Here is a 20,197-nt window from a genome sequence, read left to right on the forward strand (position 1 = left end):
ATTGGTGTATTAAATTCTGATTCACATTCTTCTAAAATTCGGTATTTCAAGAATTTCTCAATAATCTTTACTATTCCTTGCCATGCTTCTGGTTTTATGGGATACTCTTTGACTTGTACAGCCCTCGCCCCTTCTTTAACTCTACATGCACTGGTTGTGCCAATTTAGATTTCCCTGGTATATCTGTCTCCCATACAGAGGGAATCACTGCATCTTCTACCTCCCTAGGGATAGAGGGAACAGGTTTTCCTTTGATCATTAATATCTGTCCCGTCTTTGATTCAGGTATTTTCATTATAAGCTCTCCATTTTCAAAGGTTATTACCGCATCAAGTTTCGCTAGCAAATCTCTCCCTAAAAATGGAATTGGACACTCAGGTGCATATAGAAATTCATGTGTTATAACTTTGTTCCCAAAACACAAATCTAGGGGTTGCAAGAATGGCTGTTTTTCCTCTTTCCCTGTAGCACCAACTATTGTTGTTTCCTTGTCCCCAATTTGTCCTTGCAAATCATTCAATACCGAGTAAGTAGCTCCTGTATCTATTAGAAATTTGACCTCTTTATGTGCTAATTGTATATTTATGACAGGCTCTTGAACCTGTTTTACCGGTTCCTTGCCTAGTCAGCTGCTATACTCGCCCAAAACCATCTCCTTGGTAACCGGCTGGAACTGATTGCCCTGGTGAAACTGGTTGTTCAAGTCTGGACATTGTCTCTTCCAATGGCCCTCCTGCTTGCAATACGCACATTGATTTAGGTTTAACCCCTGCGTAACTGGTCTCCTACCTCGACCATTCCTGTTATGTCCCCTGAAATTTGGGTTCCCTTTTCCTTGTATTACTGCCAAAAGATTCTGCTGCTGCCTTTTATTAGCTTCTCTTTCGCGATTGTTATATACCTTCCAGGCTACCTCAAGTAGCTTATCCAAATTCCTTAGTTCTTCCCCTTCTAATTTTTGCAATTTTCTACAAATATCGTCCTGGGACTGGCCCAAGAATATGAGAGCGAGCTGAACCTTTGCTTGTTCTGTGTCCATTTGGAGATCTGTATATTTTCTTGCTGCCTCCTTAAGCCTCTCCAAAAACGCAGTTGGAGATTCTTTCTTTTCCTCCGAACTTCATATAGTTTAGACCAATTTATAGTTTTGGGCACAGCATTCTGAACTCCTATTTGGATCCACTCTTGATATTTCTGTAGTCTCCCCATATCGCAAAATAAATTAGGGTCCAAATTTGGATCCTCAATTGGGAAATTCTCATCTAAATTCCCTGTTACGAGTCCGTTTCTGATGTCCTGTATTGCCCTTTCTTTGGCTGCCTTAAGTACCATCTCTTTCTCAGTAGAATCCATCAAAGTATCTAATATTACTTGTATGTCATCAAAACTCAAGATTTTGAGTTTTTATAACCATTTTTAATACTCATGCCATTTTATCAGGATTTTCTCTATAAGTTCCGGCTGATTGTTTCCAAATAACTAAATCTGCAGGAGAGAAAGGCATTCTTACAAATACTGGCCCTTCCACTCCTAAACCTTGTCGCAAGGGGGCAATTACAGTCCATTTTTGTCTGTTTATGTCTTTTCTATCCACAACTGGGGCAAGCTTTCTGGCTTTCCCCATAAATAGAAAAACAAATCAACATACGGAACCTCATCCCATTTTCCTTCTTGTTTACAAAACGACATTAACTGCGAAATATATTGCAGAGTACCGTATTTTGGCCATTTTTCGCCATTCTCCAAGGCATATCCTGGCCACCATGAATTACAATAATCAATCAACTTAGCTTTACGTAATTCTTCCCCAAAATTACCGTTTCCAATGTGCTAATAAGCACCCCAAGGGAGAAGTTTGCGGGATAGAGGTGTTGCCGCCCAAAATCCCTTTAAGTTTCTCCATTCCAAATATACCACAAATTGCTGAACCCGCAACGCTTTCGCGATTGTCTTATGGAACGGTGCCTAGGCTTGTACCACCAGGAATTCCTTTAGCCCAACCAAGCGTAGCTTTCGCTGCGTCTTATTGGCAGGCACCCAAACCAAAGTAAAAAGCACCTTACCTTTCTCCCGGGGACGTTGGGAGCGGCAGAAGCGGTCGTGGCCGATCGAGCTCCCCGAGAAATCCCTTGGTGCCGGCTGGATCGTGGTTGAGTCACAAAACTCACTTCAGCAGCACCCGCAGGGTCCCATCTGGGTCGCCAAAATGTTAGCGTTCAAAAACACATAATCACATAAGCGATTATATGTGGTGCTTTTTATTAAGAGCTCTGGGAATCGGGGTAGTTTCCACCCAAATCTGATTCCGACTATACATTCGAGGTGAACGTGTTTTATACTCTATCGTTATATAACTTTCATGTTAATTATTAAACTTATATTGTTCTATTGTATACACAGATTTCAGCTAAACATAGCTTCTCATGGTTCCCCCCTTAAATTTCTAACATAGTTTCTCATGATTCTTCTTATGATTATACAATAATTATATTTAGTTACTAAACAATCACCACATCTAACAATTATATCATTTATCATACTGCTTACGCAGGTGCAGTGATCTGAGAAAACACAAAGCCTAACATTTTCAAAGTCTATCTTTAGAATTTTCCAGGGCTCCACTATCAGGATGGCAGGCCAAACTCTATCTCCACAAATGAAAAACATTCCCTGTGGTAATTGAAAAGAGATATTATTAAATGCAGATTGAACTAAAGAAGTATGATTACACAAAAAGGTCTGATTTTTATATGTAGCATAATAAGGAGAAACATCTATGACTTAAGCTTGATTTTTCCCTGGATAATTAAATTTGGCACAAAAGGGCATTTTTACAGAACTAAGGATCTCCAATTCTTGATGTTCAAAAGATGCCTTGGGATGGTGAGTAACCCACCAATCCCACACATCTACTGGGGACCAAAGATCCCATGTGGATGACCCTGCAAATGTACCTTGCATGGCTTCATCAACTTCTTTTGGGATTGGCCAAGCATCCACTGGCACACCAACCAAACAGGTGAAAAATGTTTTTTCCAGGGTTGTGTTAGACAGACCTGATACATTAGCTAAAGTCACCCAAACATTTATTCTAGGTTGGCTAATTGGCAAATCTGTACTACTAAAAGCAAGTAAAGTAAAAAGGCAAAAGCATACTTGATTGAGCCCCATATTTCCCTTAAGCTATTATCTAACAAAAATTCTATAACACTACTGATTCCCACATTTAAAAAGGAACCCAAAGTTCACAGTCTTCTGTGGGTGAAGCAAACGACATCAGGTGCAAGTTGGAATCCCTGAGTAATTCATGTCTGTGTCCCCACTTCTTTGGTTGTGGAGTGATCAGCGTTTTCTTGCACTAGATAGGATTTCACATCTCCTCCTGGAGTCCACTTGAATTCTGTACCTGTTGAAATACAAACAAATTCTTTTCCCCACGTTATTAGAGGAAATGGACCTTCAATTTGCCCTTGTGCTGTTGGAAAAATGTCTGAGAATTGACGGATCGGGTTCTGTAAAAGGACTGTTCGAAAATTATAAACTTACAAATCTTTACTCAATCTCATTTGTGGTGTTACCTGTGTCAACCCTCCCTTTTGTTGATCTAAAATATGTTTTAAAGAGCGATGTGTTCTTCCAACAATTGCTTGACCTGTGGGAGAGTATGGAATACCAAAAGTATGCTGAACACCTCAATCCATTAAAAATTCAGTCAATTTCTTGGCTGTGTATGCAGGGCTATTATCTGTTTTTATCTCTTGAGGCACCCCTAATGAAGCAAATGCTTGCAGAAAATGCTGACATACATGACTGGCTGTTTCCCCCGTATGTAGGGAGGTATAGACTGCACCTGAAAAAGTGTCCACTGACCCATGGATGTTTTTACGTTTCCCAAACGATGAGTATTTGGTGCTATCTGTTTGCCATAATTCCAGGCTTTGCAATCCTTGAGGATTGACCACTCCTGTCAAAACAGGAGGTTGCACAAGCTGACAACTATGGCAAGCACTTATAATTGCCTTTACCTGATCTCCAGAAAGATGGAATGTTCGCATAAGTGCTTATACATTTTGATGAAAAAAAGGCATGACTTAGTTTTACTTGTTCAAAGATGTTGGGCAGAGTACTAGCAACAGCCACTGTCAGTTCATCAGCTCTTGCATTACGTTCTGCTAGAAATCCTGGAAATCAGCTGTAGCAATTGGGAATTATTCAAATGTTATACACAATCAATAACACATGTGGAATTAGATAATTATTAAACACTATAACACTGAACTATCATCCCAGAATCTGCAACAGCTGATAAACTTCAAACCAGTGGAAGGTTGGATAATCATGTCCGAATAATGATTGTCCAAGCTCACTTTAAAAGTAGATTCAGCTGTCATATATAGAGGATCAAATTACCAAGCCAAAGCAAATTGAATATTATTTTGATGCAGAAAATATCTGGGTTTGTTGGCATCAAGCATCCCATTTAGATAAAACCAGGACCTGGCCACAGCCCAAGCTCTACCTGGAGGGGCTTACCTGAAATATTTTTAAAAAATAAGTCTTCTCATAATAGCAATTATAAGATGTTAGCAGAGAATAAAAAGAAGGATCCTGAAAACAATACGTGTCTTATAAGTGATCACATAAGATGGTAAAACAGATGAAATCTAGCTGAAATAAAAATACTCTATAAATCATTCTTATTCTAAAAAATCAATAAATTCACATTATGCAATATATCAACAGTAAGTGTTTAAGAAAGTTAAGACAACATCTTATAAACATTCATGTATCAAAAAGACAAAGCAAAAGCTTTAAACAATTTGATACCTATGACAATCACTATCTTTTGATGTTACCTCTGGAAAACAAAAACAGCAGAGACTGTAATGAAGAATAGAACTTTTGATGAAATTGATGACATAATGAACTGCATTTTCTTCCATTCACAAACAGGTGTATCAATGTTTCATCTCAGCTGTTTTGATCAAAGCTGTCTTATCTCTCTAAAAACTTAACTACATATCTTAGAGTTTAAATAAATAGCTTTTAACAAAACTTAAAATGCTTTATATTAAACAACACAAACTTAGAATAAATGAGCTCTAATAACAAAGAATAATAATATTAACAGAATATCAAAATGGTAAAATATAACTTAAGAGTACTTAAACATAGTGAAATTTTACTTAATCTTATGAATACTTAACTTATCAAAGGTCATTATCTAGAAATGTTTTAACTTATTTCTATATTATTGACACAAAAGATATTAAAAATCTAAGCAACCTATATTTAAAAGAAAACTATTTTGCTAAAGAAAATATAAATGAGATTTGATTTATGGATAACAATCTTTTTCTTGCTCTGATTATAATCTGAGCTGTCCCAGGCTTTGTTGCTGTGGTTTGGTGTTGGTCCTGGTGATTTGGTGTTGGTCCTACAAGAACAGTAAAGTTGAGAGCTCTTTTGCACTAAGAGGCCCCACTCAGAAAGAAGTGCTGGCCTCAGCCTGCTGCAATCCAGAGGAGCCCTTTGAGGTATTAAAAATCTCAGAGAAGTAATATCACAGTTCCCTCTCAACAACTCAAAAGCAAAAAAGCTCATTATTAGTCAATTGTGGTCTGTCACATCCTATATATTCTATTGATTCCAATACCTCCCTGCACCTCTCCCAGTGGTACTTCCCTCAGGGGGTACAATCCTGATGCTTGGCTTGGCTCCCATCCTCTGATCTGCTTTCCTCTCGTTGTGCTACTCTGTTTCTGGTATTTTGGCTAGGCCCATCAGGGGGTAGGGGAGGTAAGTGGTCTAACGGGTCCCATTCTTTATGTTCTGTTACCTTAAACACGTTCACCTTCGAGAGTGCGGTTTCCCCTTCCCGGCAAGCAGCGTAGTCACTCTCTTCCTAACTGAATGGCTTCTTAGTTCTTACATGCATGTTTAATGCCCGGCATATCCATCTCTTGTCTGATCCATATCTCGGCCAGTATACATGATCGCCCCTGATTTCCCTTCTGGTCCATTCTACCGTGCATTACTGAATCATTTTAAGCTTGTTCTTATCTCTGACGTTGGGGTTATATTTCCACCCGGTTAGTTTCCTACCAAGTGGGCTATCTGGGGGTACGCCCATTGGTACCTCCTCAGTCTCTGCTTCTTCCTTTGGGGATTCGCTACTCACCCATTAGCCCATCCTGACCAGCAGATCACAGGTTTTCCCCCACAGAGCCCGCCTTTCCAACCACAGGCCCTCCCAACAGAGCCTGCCTCCCCCAATCAGCCAACTACACACTCTCCCAGCAAGGCCCACCTCCCTAAGAAAGGAGAGGGAAAGGAGGAGAAGAAAGAAACCAGGAAAGGAGGAAGGAGGAGAGAAAAGAAAGAAAAGGAGAAAAAAGAAAAAAGGTAAAAAAACCTCTACCTTTCTTCCGAAAAACACCTACAATCCAAGGGGCTTCCCTCCCACGATCGCACTCAGCTCAGCTCAGCTTTGGTGGCTCTGCCCACCCCGATTCGACTCAGTGGCCGCGGGTCCGCCCCCTGGCCCGCTGCGACTCAGCTCCATGGCCAGCCCGCCCCGACCCCCTTTGGCTCGGGGGTGCGTGAGCCGCCGTACCATGTGTAGTGTTACATCTACTCCTGGGCGACCCCTCAACCCCTCAGCGGTCACCCTGCTCCCCAGCCCGGTCTCGTCTGGCTCTGCAAATTATAGCACTGTCTGCACCCAGAAGCCGCTCCCACTCCGAGTCCCAACAAATCCTTCAATCTCATGCATCCCGCCGGCCACGGTGTCTCCGTCACGGGCCCCCAAACCCCCCCGCCTTTCTCACCCACACATCCCGCCCTGCTTCCAACCGTCCATTATCCTGAAGCTTCAACTGACCAGGACGGATCCGTATATATTACTGATGTGAAGCTCACGTTCATATATCGGAATTACGGAAATATGGTCTGGCCACAAAACAGTTATGAGGATGGTACTCAGCCCCCTTCCCCTTTTTTCTTTATCCAGTCTCCTGGTGTCTTCGGGCATTCAACCTGCAACAGCCGGTAGTCCTGGGAGAGTCCCATAGATTCTGCCAAATATGTGGCAGGGGGCACCTCTTTCGAAAACTCCTAATACCACCAGGGCGAGGTGTAAATCCCGGACAAGAGCCCCATTGTGAGAAAGGATACTCAGTTTTAAAAAATTTAGAAGGTTTATTAAAACCTTATCAAAAATACAACAGAACACTGAATAGAGAAAATATTACAGCACTGGATGCAAAGGATTTTTCCCACCATGTGCTTGTCCACACAATGGAGGTTTTGCCTTTTAACCCTTTAGCCCCTCCCCAAGTTCTGTCCATCGACTCCTTCGTCACTGTCCAGTGGTAGAGTTTACTTCCTTAAACCTTCATTGGAGGTCATATGTTGCCATAGTAACAAGCCAAGCCTCCCAAATGTCTCAAACCCAGGCCACCCCCCCCCCCCCACCCCCGATAACAACACAAGGTGGGGTAAAACATAACTGTAAGTCTATAAAACTTCTCCTAATGTATATACATGATATTTGCCTTTTAATTGTGAGAGTCAACCATCACATTACTCATCTATCACAACAATAAAGTTGGATTTTTTTGACCGTCTCACTTACTCCCCGTCTCTCTCTTCATTGCCGATGTATATATATGCTGCACAGGGCATTGGCTACAAAAGCTAACAGGTTATACTATATTAAAGCAATGAAAAGTGATTACAAATTGTACTATATGAAAAATGTCATGATTAATAACAATTTGCAAAAACTAATACATAATAGTGAAACCCAATGACTACATAGTTTTTTATAACAAGTTTAAACCTTTATTCTCGAGCACATGCACAAGAACAACTACAGAAAACAACAGCCAGCATTTTGCCACACATGATGCTGCAGAGTGTGGATGAGGAGAGTTTTCAGTTAATGTGAAAAGTGCATATTACATGATTGGTCTTTGCATATATCAAAAGGAATACTATATGTGTTATGTTGTATTAATTAGTAGTACTGTATTTTTTAAGTAGTGTGGTAAATATAGTTTTAGGTTATAACATAATGTTAAAATAGAAACTATGTGATGTAAGATCTTTTTTTATCTGGCTCAAGAAAGGGATGAGATTGAGACAAATAGCGGATTTGTCTTTACAAGCAAGCTGTGGGTCTGCTGGTAGATAAAACTAGCACTGATAGATAAAAGAAACAATGGGAAGGATTCCACTGATTGATGAATGGAAAAAGATATTTCCCTTTACAAATAAACTTTAGGTTTGCTGATAAATGAAATTAGACATTGAAAGATGAAAGAAACAATGGGGAAGAAAAACCCCTAAATTCTGTAAGAATTAAAAATTAAAAGGGAGGGTTATACATTAGAGGGAAATCTTCGGTATCAGGCGTATCAGGAAGTCTGTACCTCTCAAGTACCTCAGCCAATGGGGGGAGAGAGAAGGGAAATGCAGCCAGGAAATTAGGATAAAAAGGGAGGCTGCATCCTCCAAAAATTTGAGAGACCCCAGGGGAATGCCCCATGGCCTCTCCCTTTATTCAAATAAAGTAAAAGGACTCCTCTGTCTCCTTTTTGGACATGAACCTCTGGTGTCTGTGGATTCATTTTCCTAACAAGATAATAAATAAATTCTTTGCATAGAGATGTGATACATGTTATGGAATAATTCGTGCTTGTGTAAAATATACATGAAATAACTTGGGCTTGTACAAAAAAATCTTTAAAGATTTAAAACCACAAGCCGCGAAACCACAGATGGCCAGTGGAGAGAAAGACCTAATTAGCAAACGAAAAGACATGGCTCTGTGCGGAGATGGGCCCTTTCCTGGGACAGTCCAGAAAACACCCAAGCGATGAATACTCAATAAGTATCTACTGAATACTAAATAAGTATCTACAATCAAGATAGAGTAGTCAAGGGCGTGCATCCCAATACCAGGTTCCCATAACTTGACATCAGCATTCATCGCTCCCCAGAAACGGTTTTGTCCAGCCCAGCACAGAAAAAAGGAAACTACATTAATATGTGAAGCGACCACGAGAAGAATAGGAGAAACTCGCCCCAGGCGAAAAAAACTGTATAAAACTAACCCGGCAGAGACAACATTCGTGAACAGAGGGGATCCGAAGCGGTAGAGTTCAGATCAGTGTTCACCCAGCGTGGATCCCAGGCTCGACGTTGTCCCTTTGATTGTGGCCATCGGAGACCAAATCTTAGTCTCAAAATAAAAACCTATTTTTTGATTATTAATTCGGCTTTATAATTTATTACCTATAACAGAGATAACAGCAACACAACACCTAAAGAATTATTGCCTCCTTATTGGAAAAGACCAAATTTTTTCCACCTCCTTCCAGACTTGAGGAGCCAACAAGGTTAAGGGGGGGAAGTTGACAATAACCAGAGAACACCCTTTGTTTGAAAAGAATTTATGCATCATGTATGAGATATATGAATATGCAACAAGCTATTGCTTTTAAGGGTTAATCCTTAGTTAGCGGATGTGCATTTTTTAAATAAAGCATCCAAACGTTTGTAATTCTTTGCTTTTTTATTGTCCTTTATTGTCCTAACTCTGATTGTCCAAATTCTTATTGCTCTAATTTGTATGACTATTTTTATAACCATTTTATTACTATTAAACTTAAAATTTTAAAACAAGTGATTGGCATTTTTCACATTAAGAATAATGATTCAGCAGTCTTTAAATATCTCACCAAGCAGCAGGCGGTCTTTTTCATGTATCATAGCAGCTTCTCACATATTAAAGGCACTTCTCTGCTGCTAAGAAAATGAAAAGGAAAGGAAAAACACTTTGAAGAGACAGATCTGAACAGAAATACTCAATAGCTATCCAGAACAGTGTTTGGAAACAGAAGCCAGGAAAGACAGAAGAGCCACTGTTTGTTATGTACACTAACATAACTAGACCATAAGTAAATGGAAGCCAAGGCAGGACAAGAAGTGCTGTCACTTTCAGGAGGAGGAAGGTTATCATTGCATTAATTTTGTGTTTGGGACGAATACTCCTGAAAGAGGTGGCTTAAGTAATGGGCAACAAGTGGGTTAGCAGGGACTTTGTACTAAAGATTCATTCAGTGTGTTAATAAGCATGTAGGTTTCATACTGCTGATAACAGTGCAAAACCAACAGCTTACCTGCTGCAAACGATGTCTGACGGCAGTCTAACAGCTGTAGAGCGGTCATCATCTGGATTTAGAGAATTGATTTTCACATCAAAAAAGGGTCTGCTTAGAGGCAGTGGGCTTTCAGAAGCTGTTAACAGAGCTGTTATGTGAAGCTGGTATTTTGTTGGGGGTTAGGATTTTTCCTTTTGCTTCCTTCTCTCATGGAATTTTGTCCCATCTGTTGCTAAGAAACAATAACTACTGATACTTAAGAGAACAAAAGATGTGGCTGGGAGGAGGAGGGAAGGGAAGGGTGCAGCTGGCTACTCTCTTTACCTGGGGGGTTTTCTTCTTGGAAGGGCAAAGATAGCGTGAGATTTTTGGCCAGGTGGTGAGAGGGCTTGGCTCCTCTTGCCCTCTAGCGGTCCGCATTGGAGGGGAGACAGGTTGCAGTTGCTGTGGGGAGAATTCGCCACCACTGCAAGGCTCTGTCTCCCACTGTCTTCTCCTACCATGAGTGAAGCTCTGCTCATAGGAGCAGCTGTTGCACTGGGACCTTATTAACATTCTACCTCACTAGAAAGGTCCCACCCTCACCCTCTACTCGGGTGCCTCAGGGGAAACCCGGGAACCCCTTCCCCCTCTGAGGGAGCATCTCCTGGCTGTGTCTGGGAGCCAGGCTGCCACTGCCCAGCCCTGCTGCTTCTCTTCCACTGCTCCAGGTTTTTTGCTACACTGTAGCCTCGCACCCCCTGGCTGCCAGCACACCCCACAGCTCCTGCTACAGCTGCAGAGTTTCTGATATATTTCATTTGCTACTCTGGAATCTGCTCGTCCTTGCTGTCCCAGCCGCTGCTCCGAGGTTCCTGCTGCAGCCTGTTTTCGCCATCCAGCCCATCTGCCATTACCAAGGGAGATACAACTGAACTTGCGCCCCCTGCAGCCATGGGGGAATCAGCACACTCGCCCTGCCCAGCCAGGAAACCACCAGCGCCCCTGCTGGCTGTAACTGTAACTACACCAAAGGGGAAAGTGCCTGGCAGCTGAGGGAAAGCTGTGTTTGGGTTTCTGGTTTTGTTTGTTGTTGCTGCTGTTGTTGTTTGTTTGCCTTGTTATCCATATACATACTAGTAAAGAACTGTTATTACTATTTCCCATATCTTTGCCCGAAAACCCCTTAATTTCAAAGTTATAATAATTTGGGGGGGGGGGTCACATTTTTTCCATTCCAAGGGAGGTTCCCACCTTCTTTGGCAGATGCCTGTCTTTCAAACCAAGACATATTTGGATCAAGAACTACAGAATAATCAGCTGGGGAGCCTTGCAAAATCTCTGCTGCTGCATGCACTACATGTGAACCACAAAGTGAGTCCACTTGCTGAAGGCACAAGTGACCTTGAAACATGCTCACTGATAACATGCTGTGTGAGTTCTCCCACTCCAAAATTAGGGCTGTCCCAGCACATTCATCAGTCTCAGTGTCTCCTCAGTAATGCCTGTAGTAGCCCTATCAAAGCCCGCTCAGTAGGCAAAAATGCCAAGGGTAATGGAACATTGCTGTCTGACTAGCTGTGGATTTTACTGCCTGCTTCTCTAGCAACCCCAAGGAGCCCAGGTTTGGCTGAGTGAATAATCACAGTGACATTCAGTAATCTGGGTTGCATATTTGGTGCAAACACTCCAAAAAAAGTCACATAGCATAGTGTTAAAAGGTTAGAAGCTGTTGTAAAATAGTTGATAGATTGTTAAGCATGTACTGTTAGTTTGGCTATGGTAAAAGGGTTTAAAAGGGTAGTTATAAGAAATATGGTACTCAATGTACCATAATACACCTAAGTAAAGCACAATGAATTGCAGAAAAGGAAACAAACTCCACAACTTTGGTGAAAGTTGTAAAGTCGGTATGTTTATTACAGCACTGGATGCATGTGGGGATAGCTCCCCTTAAAAGGACGTGTACCTCTGGGAACTCCAGATCCCTTTTTATCTTCCTTACTAATTCATATGCATGAAATTGCACAACAGGTTCATACATATTCATTCACTGATTTCGAAGTTACACTTGCAGCTAGTTTTTTAATCAGAAAGCAAAAAAGAACTCCTGGGTCACCCTGCCCTGTCTCCCACAGCCTCTCTGTCTCTCCTTATCTCTGTCCTTTGGCTGAAGCAGTTTCTTTGAACATAGGGTTTTTTTTGTGAGAACAGGCAGTCAGACTAAACAGCTATGCTCACAAGCTACAGACTTAATTCAAATATGTACTTTTAACCTAAATTGGAATGGATTTCTACTCTGGATAATTTCCACTCTTTCTCAGCACCTCCCCCTGTGGTATTTGCTGGGTCCCCAGGACGAAGGAGGAATTGAGAATCTGACTCCATGTTTTTAGAAAGCTAATTTATTATTTTATGTACTTATATTATATTAAAGAATGCTATACTAAAACTATACTAAAGAATAGAGAAAGGATCCTTACAGAAGGCTTAACAAGATACTAATTAAAAATGCGTGACTGCTTCCAGCATCCCGACACAGCTGGACCGTGATTGGTCATTAAGTAAAAACAATTCACATGTTGGATAAACAATCTCCACACCACATTCCAAAGCAGCAAAACACAGGAGAAGCAATCAGAAAATTATTGTTTTCAATTTTCTCTGAAGCTTCTCAGCTTCCCAGGAGAAGAAATCCTGGCAAAGGGATTTTTCAGAAAATATGACAGTGACAACCCCCCAGCAAAATGAGCCAGCCTGGACAGAACTGTAATGGGCCAATCAAGTGCCTTAAACCTTCATGTAAATGAAGGATCCAAAAATAAACCAATTCAAAATGACAAAATCAGGATAAAAAGGGGCATCTGACCCACTGAATCTGTGCCGCTCCACCTGGAACACTGGGGACATTGCTGCTGAAGAAGACCCAGCACCGGCACTGCAGCATCCTCGACAGGAACACTCCTGCTTAGGCCACAGGCCCCCATGCTTTAGGCCTTCCTTATTTATTATAATAAATGCCGAAATCACTTTTAGTACTGGGAGTCTGATCCTATTTTTGACAATAGTTCTGAGGAACAGAAGTGCAAGGGGAGGACTCCTAGTGTCAGTGGCATTTGTACACAATGCAGAGGAGTGGTGCTTGACAGCCAAGAGAGATAAAGTAGTGGCACACCCAGCATCTTGTTATACCATAGAGGGAAGAACAGACATTAGACCAAGCTCTCAATTAAAACAAGCAACTCTTAGAAAGTGCCCTTCACCTCCTGGGAGAAGGGAGAGCTTTTCTGTGCATAAGGTGAAGAGAATATATGGTAGCCCTTATATCTTCTGAAATCATAAATGGATGTGAATACTTAAAGTATTTTTCCCAGCACTTTTTTAGTGAGCATACAGAAAACAGGGCTATCAGGGAGCTGCTGAGGAGTTTTGCAACTTAGTTTGGAGCTGAGAAAAATGTCAGACTGTAGGACATGTGCACAGGTCACAGGAAAATGAGATGCCCAGCCAGCAATGCAGTGAAAGGGAGGAAAATTTTCCCTCTAAATATGCTGATATTTGGGAGATGAGTGTTGGTTGATAATAATTTCAGGGTTTTTTAAAGAGCAGCTTAGCAAAGTACATTCGCAGGCATTTTCAGTCTCTTTTCTAAGCTGGCCATTTCTAAAACAACACATAAGGAAGAACCATTCACACAACCAATAGTGCTGTGTCCTAACTGTGAGAAACGATGCTCACTTTTAAAATGTCGAAGATTTATTAAACTTTAACAAAAATACAATAGAAGACTGAATGAGGAAAAACTACAGCACTGATAGTCTCTGTAATCAATAGCCACATGCTCATCTATAAAATGAATGCTCTGCTTTTTATACTCTTGGCCCCTCCCAAAGTCTTGTCAGTCAACTCCTTCTCTGACGTCTATTGGTGGAGATCACTTTCTTACAATTTGATTGGAGGTCAGGTGTTGCCATGCCGTGCCTCCTATTAACAAGCTCTCCCTCCCCTAAATGCTCTGACTAGTGACAATACAAGGGGAGAAGGGAAAGAGGACTATGGGGAGAACATATACAAATAACATAACTATACATCTATAAAACCTCTCTTAACATTACACATAATATTAATCTCTTAATTGTTAGTCAACCATCTCATTACCTATTTATAACACTAACCTTGGTATTTTCAGAGGTAGTCGTGACAAGACAGATGAGTGACCAAAAATTTCCATAAGGAAATTAGACAAGATTTAAGTCACATGTCAGATTTAAGCCCCCTGTGATTCCTATTCAGTCTACTGTGAAAAAGGCAAGACTGTCTGGCACATTTGAGTTCCAATGCAAGTTCTCTGAGCAGGAACTATTTGCTCTCTGGAGGAATGTCCAGGAATGCCAAGAAACAAAAAAAAAACCACCCTCACATAAAGAAAACAAGAAAACAAAAGAGCAGTTTTCCAAGGTGTGATAATATTTTTTAAACTGGAGCCATCCAGCCAATGCATGAGACTCTACCATATTAAATGTGAGGTTTTACAATCAGTCTGTTCTCAGAATTTAATTTTTCCCTACTGAATGTGAGACTTGACTGAAAAAAAAAAAGAATAAGATTAAGCATCCCTGTATGTGAAAATCCACCCATTCTTTGTAATAAAAGGACTACAGACATACTTGAAGTGTTGCATACCCAAGAGATACCAAATGTGGGCTCCCAGTATGCAACAGAAACTACCAAAGCTGTTGTCAAAAATGTAGTGTTCTCCTCTCCACTCTTAAGGTTCTTACCTAGATGCTACTTTAACTCTTGTGTGAAAATCTGCTAAATAAGCATCTTAAAAGAGTCATCCCCTTTCTGTTGTTTGATATCATACTGACACCTTATATGAAAGGTTTTCATTTCAACTTGAGGAACGTATGTCAAAGTGTGTGATTACAGCAGTCTGAGAGCTTTAAAGAGACTGGCCATGTACAATCAAATAAATATCAAACTAAAATGGGTTTTGTATTCAGGTGAAACAAAGACTAGTAATGCTCATGGCAGATGCTTGATACTTTATTTGAATAATTGACATAATTTAAAATTCAATTTACTACTGAAGTCGGGTAACATTTGTTTTAAAGTAAATATTTTCAAAATACCTGTAAAAAGGTTTGATTGGAAAAGATTAACTGTGGCTGGGAATCAGTACAAGATCCCCTTCACACCTGGCCTGATGACATAGCTGGTATTTCAGAAGCTGTCCTCCAACCCCCAGCCACATGTAGCTGACCTAAACAGCCTGTGGCAGCAGCAAAATGACCCTTGCAACAGGTTTTGCTGTATTGCTGGCAGAAGTCTGCAGTCTCCCCAGCATGGAGAGCTGCCTAGCTACATACGGTGCAGAAAGCTGCTGACACCGGCTCTAGGGTTGGCAACCTGCACTGACCAGGGGTATTCTAGCTGCTGTAGGAGACACAAGGCCAGCTGAAGAAAGCCTTGAGGCATGCTTCCATTTTCTGACAGACTGTAGGATCCCTAAACAAAGTCACCCTCAAAACAAGGCAACAACCACAGCAGCACACCTCAGCCCACCAAATCTCCAGCCTTATGCAGAGTGGGAGCTCTCAGCTGCCATGTGGATGATTGATGGCTCTTGAGCATCAGAACCGTTACCAAGCTCCTGCTGTCCAGAACCATCAGGAGGCAGCTCAGGGGGTCTCTGCCTCAAAGCACAACCACCAGGTTTGGCTCTGCCTCAACACTTCTCACAAGCCTTTCCACCAAGGCACCCAGACCTCAGTATCTGGCAGCAGCTAGCACAAGAAGGCAAAACAATGTCTGATAAAGTCACTAGTTGGAAGAAGGCTTTTAGAAAATATGTTTGGTATGGAGTTCTCACTATTTTAATATTTCCATGAAATATATGGAGGCCTGAGAACAAACAAATAATTGTAATTTGTGATCAGTGTCACATCTTGCATTAACTTTACATGTAAACTACCCTTTCCAAGGGTCAGGTAACATTTGTTGTATATGTCTTTAGGAAAAACAACATTGTTAGTTTTTGTTGGGATGGCTAATTAGCTATGCGGCATTGTTGCAAACATTGACTTGTAAGTATAAAAATGCAGACAATTAACATTTCTGGTTACAGCTGATTCATTAGTTACTGTGCAGCCCATTATTGCTTCTCTGGGTCCAAAGCTGGTTTTATTTGCTTACAAGAATCCAGGAATTTAGGTAGTTTTCACAGCTGTGCAGGTAGTGGACACTTTTCACTGCTGCTTGAATGTTTTTTTGTTCCATGTCTGGATACACACCTAGCTTTTGTCTAGTGAGGGTATGCTTTAACATTCAAGGTTATTAGAGGAAATCAAAACAACAGAACTGAAGCAATAAGAGTTATGCTTTTTATAAAGAGTTATGGTAGTGGTTCCCTTTCTGGCCTCTAGTTGCAAGCATGTCGCTATGCTCACTGCTGCCACACGGGGGCAGTGTAGGAAAGGTTTGCGAGGCTTCATTGGGAAATTGGTTTTGTTCAGAACAAACCCAGGTTTATTACGGAAACAGGGACAGTTTAGAATATGGGGAATACCCATCGGGAATTAATCTTGTTTTGGTGGCCATTAGAATCAGTAGCCACCAAGGCCATTGGCCCTCGAGTGTCTGTCAGAGTCATAGGTACAATTCCAATTTGAGGCAACTTTACCATGACTGGTTGGCCCATGGTCAAATTATTCTGAAAAGTTTCAATTTTGTTATTTGGAGTTGTTTCAAAAGACCTAGAACTCAGGAAAGCTCATGAAACTGGGCTGCCCATCAGCCCATATCGGTTGTTTATTTGGTACAGTGCAGAAGGCAGTCTTTTATCCCACCCAGCCTTGCGTGGCTTAAGGTAGCGTTTTAGCAAACCATTGGCAGGCTCCACAATCGCATTTGCCTGGGGATAATAGGGTGTATGGAAAATCCATTTGACACTTTCCTTCCCAGCCCAATCCTGTACCACCATGCTGGTGAGGTGTGATCCATGTTCACTCTGTATAGTCTAGGATAGGGAGGTTGGAAAACCAGTTGCTGGGCCCTGACACAGTTTCTGCATTGATCATGCCCGCTCTCTGTGGCCCTTAATAGCCCAGATATAACTTCTATACCTGTATGTACTTGTAACCTTTAGATGCTTTCAGAGGTCCAATATCATCTACTTGCCAGGTTGACCACAGTGTCTTCTTACTTTTGATGCGTAAAGGTGGTGCCAGGTCTGGGTGATTCTGTGATTCTGTTCAAGACTCAGCTGACACTGAGGACACTGTGTGAGAACATTTTTATACATCTTCCTATTATTGGCCAGACTATGGTTTGTGCTGCAAAAATAAGGTTTCTAGTATGCCTAATTTATAAAGCAATTATTTACTAAATTGATATCAGCATTGTGGATTAATTTTTATCTTTCTGATTTTTGTCAGCTAATTTACTTTGTTATAACAGGCTTGTAATATTTCGGTTTTTTGCATGAGTCTTAACTCAACCTGTATGGATTTGTCAGTACTGAGCCTGTAAAAACAACTATTCAAATTTGTCTTTTGTTAAATTTCTTTCTATTGACTTGCCAATCTAACACTTCTTCTTACACAATCACCATGTGGCACCAGCCCAGATAAAAATACGAAACCAATCATACAGTCTTTGTCTTTTTTTACTACCAGTATTACCACTTTTAATTCTTCTATGGGTAAATTTCCCAGTCTTTTTTTTAATCACTTGTACTCTTATTTCAATATTTAGAGCTATTGCTCTGTATGTCTATAAATGCAGGGGTATTCATTAACTAATTTTGCTGTAGAGTGAGATATTACCAACATCAGCTTTGACTTTAGTTATGTAAATCTTTGGAAGCAGGCAGTATGGAGGGGTTGAGAGACAGAGGAAACTGGTCTAACCTCTCCCCCAGGCAAGAGGATTTTAGTATATTGTCCACTCTTCAGCAGTGTTAATTTGACACAAAATCTCCAAAGTTATACTTGAAAGTATGAAAAATTACCAGATAATATTGGCTTTCACATTTATGTATTAGCTTATGCATGTGAGAAACAACTGCTCACTTTGAAAATTTAAAGAGATTTATTAAACCTTGACAAAAATCCAACAAAAGGACTATATAAGGAAAAATTCGCAGTGCTAGGAACTGCCTGTGTGGATACCACGTGGCCAGTTTGTCTTCAACATGGATGCTCAGTCTTTTATACCCCTGGGGGTTCCATCAGCCAGCCCTGGCCCCTCCTAAAGTCTGTCAGTCAGCTCTTCTTTGCCATTTATCAGTGGAGACTGATTTCTTGTAACTTGATTGGAGATCAGGTGTTGCCATGCCGCACCCCCTAAGCAACAAGCTTTCCTGTCGGGTCCGGCTGTCTGTCTCTGCCCCGACACGGGTAGGGTGGTTCTTGGGTGGCACGCGTTTCAAAGGACGAGTCTGGACTCTTCAGCTTTTCGGTCTTCAGATTGTTTATTGTGTCTTATCTACAAAATTTTCTGTCTGCCCAACAGAGGTCTGATCTGCAAGGCAGCCAAGGGCACTCTGACCACCCACGAGGCGGTCATGTCTTTTTATACTAAAATCTACGTACATAATATTTACCTTTATTTTCCAATACTTTTCACCCATGTTAGCAAGTGCACTTTCACCATAAACCAATCCCCAAGTGCTAACATCATCACAGGAGATGGAGGACAAGAAGAAGAAAGAAGGACGAGACACGCCCTGATCCCTCCATCTTGTCTCCATAACCCCCCTGTACCAAAAACCTTAAAGTTTATATTTCACCCTCTAAATGTGTCCCTTTTACACCCTTCACTCTAAAGTGATTCTCATGTCCTCAAACTGCTGTCACTTCTGTGGATGGATCAAAATCAAGCCACCAAACACTCTTGGCAACATTCCAAGATTTCCAAGACCCCCCAAGGGTTCTCCTGGCATCTCTGGACATCAGGAACGATGTGCTGAGTTCCCACATCTCCCCCTTCTGTTTGCACCAAGAAGACTTCTTTGGCAACTTGACTCATGACACGTCGCACACATAAAAAGATGCATGGGACGATGAGCATGAGGACTAAGAGTACCATTAAAATATAAAATCCCATTTTTAAAAACCCTCTCCATAAGGGAGAAAGATCAAAAAATCCTGCCACATCATCAATCCATGACCCAGTGATTTCACCTAGTTTCTTTATACTGTCTTTTATATTTTGAATACTTTCATGAATTGATCTTGAATGATCCGAGAGATTCATGCAGCACATTCCCTCAAACTCTTCACATCCATGTCCATGAGCAAGCAATAGATAATTGATTGCTGCTCTATTTTGAAGAGTTGCCTCTCTCACACTGCTTATGTCTTTTAACATATCACTCAAAGCGAGAGAGACTGATTGAGCATGCTTGCTCAACCAACAACCCATGTGGTCCAGTTGAGTCAAGGCCACCCCCGACGCTGTCTGAGGTGAGAAAATTGCTGCCGCAATTCTCCTTGCCTTGTCCCAGGTGTATACTTCATCATCACAGTCTGCACTGTAATGTTTCAAGGACCTTTTCTCTTTATGTTTTTGCTTTCTCAATACTTTCAAATCTGGTGATAACATTGAAATCCTCCCAATGCTGCATGGACCTCCCTTGGCATTTGCAGGAATGCCGTGCCAAATTCTGTCCCCACAAATTAAAAACAACCCACGTGGCAATTGCACTGGGACCTGGATTGATCCTTTGGCCGTCGTCTGGGTGTGATTGCACCAAGCTGACGCGTTTCTATAAAATTTGTGATTTGGAGTGACATCAATGCTTTTGTTTGTCCTTGACACATTCGAAATTTCGAATTTCATGCATAGTTTCATTGTTGTGGACCCGAAAATTTCCAATTCCTGCGGTTCGGTAGAAGCCACAGGTAAAAGATGTGTCCAAGCACACCATTCATTCACAGGATCTTTGATGACCTGCGAAAGCTCCATTGGAGATTGCCCTGGAATTGGCCATTCGTCCACTGGCAACCCAACCATGCATGCTGTGAATGGTTTCCCTGGTTTCG

This window comes from Agelaius phoeniceus, chromosome W (genome assembly GCF_051311805.1).
Source record: "Agelaius phoeniceus isolate bAgePho1 chromosome W, bAgePho1.hap1, whole genome shotgun sequence".
Classification (NCBI taxonomy): Eukaryota; Metazoa; Chordata; class Aves; order Passeriformes; family Icteridae; genus Agelaius; species Agelaius phoeniceus.